Source organism: Rutidosis leptorrhynchoides, chromosome 5, assembly GCF_046630445.1.
Source record: "Rutidosis leptorrhynchoides isolate AG116_Rl617_1_P2 chromosome 5, CSIRO_AGI_Rlap_v1, whole genome shotgun sequence".
Taxonomy (NCBI): Eukaryota; Viridiplantae; Streptophyta; class Magnoliopsida; order Asterales; family Asteraceae; genus Rutidosis; species Rutidosis leptorrhynchoides.
The window spans coordinates 107,300,138-107,306,216 of NC_092337.1; the positions used below are offsets into that span (position 1 = coordinate 107,300,138).

A 6,079-nucleotide genomic window follows, 5' to 3' on the forward strand; every position below is an offset into this window, starting at 1 on the left:
GTAACATTGAATAACTAGGGTTACAGTATAAAAGATGAACAGATAAATTAATCGGAAGAAAAAATTGCTGCGCCATAGGCCGAGCGCTTATCTCGTGAACAAAGAGGTGGCGTGGTATTTACACGGAGAAAAAGGTTCCTAAATCGTGACGCACAATTAATTTGTGCGATTGGCGTACATCAAATATCAAAACACGAAACACCAATTATACTACTGCGTGTTCGTGTTTGGGATTCAATGGCCGCTTTTTTGCTTCAGATCTGCAAATTAAGCGATATGATTTCCCTACATTTCTCTTTTATTTCATTTACCAATAATTAATTTAGTTTATTCCTCAAATTAGTTCGGTTATTGGTACAAATCTAATTTATTTACATGTATTCCATCTTTTTAAGCTATGTTTATGCTAAGCTTAAAAGTCTGTATCATGACAGCTAGCTGAAATCTTCACCTGTTTAGAAGAGATTCTGGTTGTAACAATAATAACAATAATACATGGCGATAAAAAAGATGATAAGTCTAATTGTAACCCTTTTTTTTTATCTTGATAATGTACAACAATTGAAAAAATGGTAACAAGTAATAAGAAATGAAAGAGAAATACAAATTAACAAAGATTCAGGGCTTGAGGTATATTTGAGCTCTACACAAAAATGAACTCCATTTTAATCTAATAAACCCTAAAATATTTGAATTTAATCATGCATGTGTTTTGCAATTCTGCCTTCGATTCAAATGTCATTTCCACTTTTGTTTCAAACGTTCTTTGTACCATTGTCTTCTGTCTTCACAGTTGTTGTGTTATCCTTTGCACTAGTAGATTACTGCATCTATAACATTCAAAATGTTGAAAAGGAATCATCTTTTTTTAATTCTATGATGTTTAAACACAATAAAGGCAAGATCTTTTTGTACCTTTAGAAAAACGAGATCTACTAACACCATTACTAGTGTAATACTCTAGTTGCATACCATCGGCACTTTGCGATTGAGTTAGCATGTGCCTCGTGTATCGAAATCTTCCTTTTTCTTGATGGTCCTGTCATCAATGAATTATTAAAAGATCGTGATATTATAACAAAAAGAAAAAAATTCAGAGCGTTTATCAATACTAAAGATGACTTACATATGATAAAACTTGAGGCTCGTATACTTCAGACGAATAGAAAGAATCGGGCTTCATAAGGCTTTGATGTCTGTCCAAACTATGCATTGCATTTACATTATGACTTAACATCATTTCTTCATAATGTAGCCGTTTTGTGTCCCTCACAAAGCTACTAGTTGATGACGTATCTTGTGCAGACAAAGTACAAACGTTATCCGCTTGTAAAGCTTTAGTTGTTTGTGAAACATCTGATGTGTCACACGATGCTTTTGAATTAACGGTGCCTTGTGATCTATGGAGATATCGATTCTGGTCTTCAGAAATTAATCTGTACGCTTTTCTTGGGTTTCTTAGTTTACTACCTTTTTTTCTGAAACCAGTATATGATTTAGATATTATTTTTGTTAGGTTTTGTTACGAATAATTGAAAGGAACTGACCTGCGTGCTGACTCACGCAACTTTGCGTCAATCTCTTTGCTGGGTGGGTAAGTAGGCATGCTTGCAGGATCGCACGGATATGGATTTGTATTGAAGTACTAATAATCGTAAATCATCAAGGCACAATTAGGAAGCATGTAATGACATTCATTGATTCTTATAAGAATAGCCAGAGTTTATAATATAAGCGGCTCACTAGTTCAGAGGTTGGTTTACTTTTTAACTTCTTTGACCCGTCCGACCCATTTGACCCGTTACCATTTTTTGGTAAACTTTTTTTTGACCCATTTGGAATTAACATGATTCCAAAACGTAATATTCATACATTTATGGGTCAAAACGGCCCGCCTGTAATATTTTAAAGAACTTTTCTAATGACGGCCCTTAGGGCTGTCGTTTAAAGTGCTTAAATATCCTGTACTTTTGAATAACCGTCATCAAAAAGTCAATATCAACCGCTATGTACAATACATTTAAGCAGCCCCTAAAGACTGTCATTAGAAAAACCCTATTTTAAAATGCACATACCAACGTTTTACTCTAAAACGTATATGTAAACAAGCATTACCTCGGCTTGAAGGGCGGATCTAGCAGTCGCACGCTTCTCAGGTTCTACCATGAGAAGCGTGTCAATAAGATCAACCGCATATTTCGGAGCTTCTTTACATCTTTCTCGTAAACTACTTTCGTACGCAAATTGTGGTCTAAACATTGCCGCAAGAGGAAGCCGAAACTTTTTCCAATACTCATCTGGTGGAGTTCCACATAGCTTGAATATCTTGTGCAATTGTTCAACCTACACATGTTTTGACCCATTAACCAAAAAATTGACCCGCCCATTTCACCACCACTATTCATACTACATGTTTTTGTATTTCTATCTTTTAAGGAAAACAGAGTGTTCAATTGTTCTCACCTCGGTTCTTCCCTTAAGGATCGGTCTACCAACATACATCTCAGCAAAAACACAACCCACACTCCACATATCAACATACGTTCCGTAACTTGTGGACCCCAATAGAAGTTCAGGTGGACGATACCACAACGTCACTACACGGTTAGTCAGTTGCCGTCTTTTTTTAGAACTACAAAAATTCGCCAGACCAAAATCGGCAATCTTTAACACCCCTTCGTTGTTGACCAAAATGTTGGAAGTTTTTATGTCACGATGTATAATTCCTCGCGAATGGCAGTGTTCCATTCCTTTCAATAACTGCAACATAAAGCATTTAATCTGCACAATAACATAATTTTATATGAGACTACATGATACCTTTTTGACCCATTACTCAATTCACCTGACCCGCCCATTTTGCCTCTTTTAGTTACTACTAAGTAGTAAACGCACCTGTGATTCGTTAAACTTGATGTCAGGACATGATAGGAGACCAGAGAGATCATGTTCCATATACTCAAAAACCAAATATACGTTACACGATAACTTGGATGTAATGATGCCCTCCAATTTCATGATGTTTGGATGATCAAGTCTTCGAAGAATATTTATTTCTCGAGCCATAAATCTTACACTGTCTGTTTGAAAATTGTCGAACCGCACCTTTTTTATTGCCATTATTCTACCACTTTGAAGATCACGAGCTCGGTATACATTGCTGTATGTACCTTGTCCAATCTATTCATAACAAACACTTGTGATTTTGCCAAAAAGTAGATAAATCTGAACACATTTTAAGCTTAAAGCTTTTGGGTTGGTTTTAAGTTTAAACCCCATATTAAAATTTTGTACCTTTTCTAATTTTTCAAAGTTTTCCGATTTCAAAGGAAGCCAACCGTCAATAGCTTCACCGGCAGCGGCACTAAGCCACGTGGGCCAACCAGCCACAACTTGTTCACCTTTGCGTGATCCTCTAAACCGAAAACTAATCCCAAATCTTTTCAAAGGATTATTTTTAGAACGTGTATTCGATAACTCATTAATGTTTTGTTCATGACTACAAGCTGGTTCATCACTAGTTTTATCATCTTCTGTTTCCTCTTTAATCTTCTCCAATGGGTCGAAAATATCACTTTTAGTACGATGATGTTTATTACGATTCTTAGGTCTTTGTAATGTTAATGAATTTCGTCGTGAAGATGAAGATTTAACCGAAGAACAACAATCGTTGTTTTCATGATGAATGATCAAAGAAGGATCACGAATCGGGGAATCAAAATTTGTAGCAACATTCTTGGAATTAACGCAACCCATTTATATCGAAAGACCCCCCAAAATCTGTCAAACGAATCGACAGATTTCGGGGAGACCCAGGTAAAAACCTGGGCAGAAGATAAAAGGGTGAAATTTTAGGAAACAAAAGTAAGAAAATTTTCATAATAATGAAACAGAAACAATAATAAAGAAAATGATGATGTTGTTTCTGGTTTCCCTCTTTTTTCTCAGTTTTCGGTTTCATATATGATATTTTTTAGTACAATAGTTTTTTCCATTTGGGCATACCCATATGTGCGGGACACTAAAATGGGGCAAAATTCGGGTTCAAATATATGGAATAGGAGTTTTAATTTGGGTTGCTTCAGATTTGGATGAAAAGGACCAGATATTTAGAATGGTAGTTGCATTATCATCATTGGCGGACTACTAACCCTCAACTAACTTTTGAAAATTTAGTTTTTTTTTTCCGTCGAAAATATATAAATAAATGTAAAACATTGAAACCAAAATATTTTGGATATAAAAAACAAAACGATTTTAATCTGGTTGTAAAATTTGATTCGAATAAAATTATACGAGTCGAGTGACCGGCCACTATCTTAAGGTAAAAGATTTCCCGAAACATGTTTTTTCACCGTCAAAATATTTGACGCCATAGGCATGGTTGGATGAAAGCAGTTCCGAAAACCTTTGTGTATTGGGGTGGTGATATATCCACCATTATTTTTGATACATCCACCATAGTATATGCATTAAAATGTTGTACAATACAACTTGATACTGTGTATATATATTAATAGTAGATGTATCAAAAATGATGGTGGATAAATCAATTTCCGTTTAGTTATGGGTTGGTTAGTGATAAATGGGTAGTGTTCATGTGACGTTAAGTATAAAATGTTCAACAAAAAATTTACTGTCTGAAATAATACTAATAGTAAATACTAATACTAATAATATTTGCACTAGATTATCTAACTCTTGGCAACAGCTGGATAATGTAATAAGTAACAAATTTTGTACAGAACTTAGTAGGACTTAGTCCGTTATGCACAAAGCATAATGCATCACATTTCAAACAAACATTTACATCACCAGCAATACTATAACAGAAAACCAAACCAAAATTTTGAATCCTAAGATTTATAAGAAGAACCTTAAAGAAAAGAACAAAGAAGAATTTGCGGGGTTTTTAGAGGGGATGTTCGATAGTTGTGAATGTCCAAACAAATCAAAGGCATGAAGATTGCTTTATGGAACATTAGGGGTCTCGGGAATAAAGATAAAGGGAGAAGAATAGGTAAATTGATTTCTAAATTTCAAATGTCAGGGAGGATTTTTTCAAGTTAAAGGATCACTACGAATGTCAAAATTGGGTGGTCACCTTGCTCACTTATTTTCCTTCCGAGAATTATGTGCTTAAGGTTGACTAAAGCTTTAAGGTTTAGTTTTAGGTTTAGGCATGGTTTACCGAATGGGTCGGATGAGCAATATGGGTGGTGTGCGGATAATGTCGAATATCTAGATCATCTTTTGTTACATTGATCGTGGTCGGTTAGCGATCATGTTTTGAAGTTTAATTGTCCTGGCTTCTATATGGGCGATTTGGAGTGCTAGGAATGATGCTTTGGTTGTCGGGATATATATATGCTTTGGGCCGGAGTAATTAAGCGTATAGTTCAGAGTATTCTAATGGGTAGTTATTTCAAAGATAGGTGATATCCATCAATTCTATTATTAGGAATCCTATCCATGGTTGATGTTATAAGTGTCAAAAGCTACTGTTTATGGCTGCTTCTATATAGATTGAAGTGTTCTGGTATAGTATCTGTTTAGCCTTTAATGTTTGTAATGGTAAAGCATAGTGTCAATTTTTGTAGGTATCCTTTAGTTGATGGGAAAATAATCACAACGGGCAATCTACAAAGCGGAAACAAACCCGTTTGACAAGCATTTCCCGACCCGTATGAATCCGTGAGGAAACTAACAAACAAGCTATATCAAAACCAACCCAAATCAGTCCCCAAATCAGTAGCAAATCAACTAATAACGAATAATCAAGCACACACAATACACGCGAGACTTTTTACGTGGAAAACCCCTCAAAATCGAGAGTAAAAACCACGGGACTCGTAAGCCACTTAAATTCCACTATCATCAACAAGAAGAGCAATACAATAATCCTTCTCTAGATCAACTAGAGGTATACAACATCATCATACTCTTGAACAAGAACAATCAACAAGTATATGAAATAAATAAAGACAAAAGAGGAATAAATCACCCAAAAACTGCTCTCTGCTCCAGCAGCAATAACTCGACCTACAGGCCTTTTTAGACGAATTCAACGGTTGAAAAC

At 35.3% G+C, this 6,079-nt stretch overlaps 1 pseudogene; it reads right to left on the bottom strand.

Moving 5' to 3' along the window:
• Window positions 1-535: 535 nt before the first annotated feature.
• Window positions 536-3,756, bottom strand: LOC139847691 (probable serine/threonine-protein kinase At1g54610; annotated as a pseudogene).
• Window positions 3,757-6,079: the final 2,323 nt, after the last annotated feature.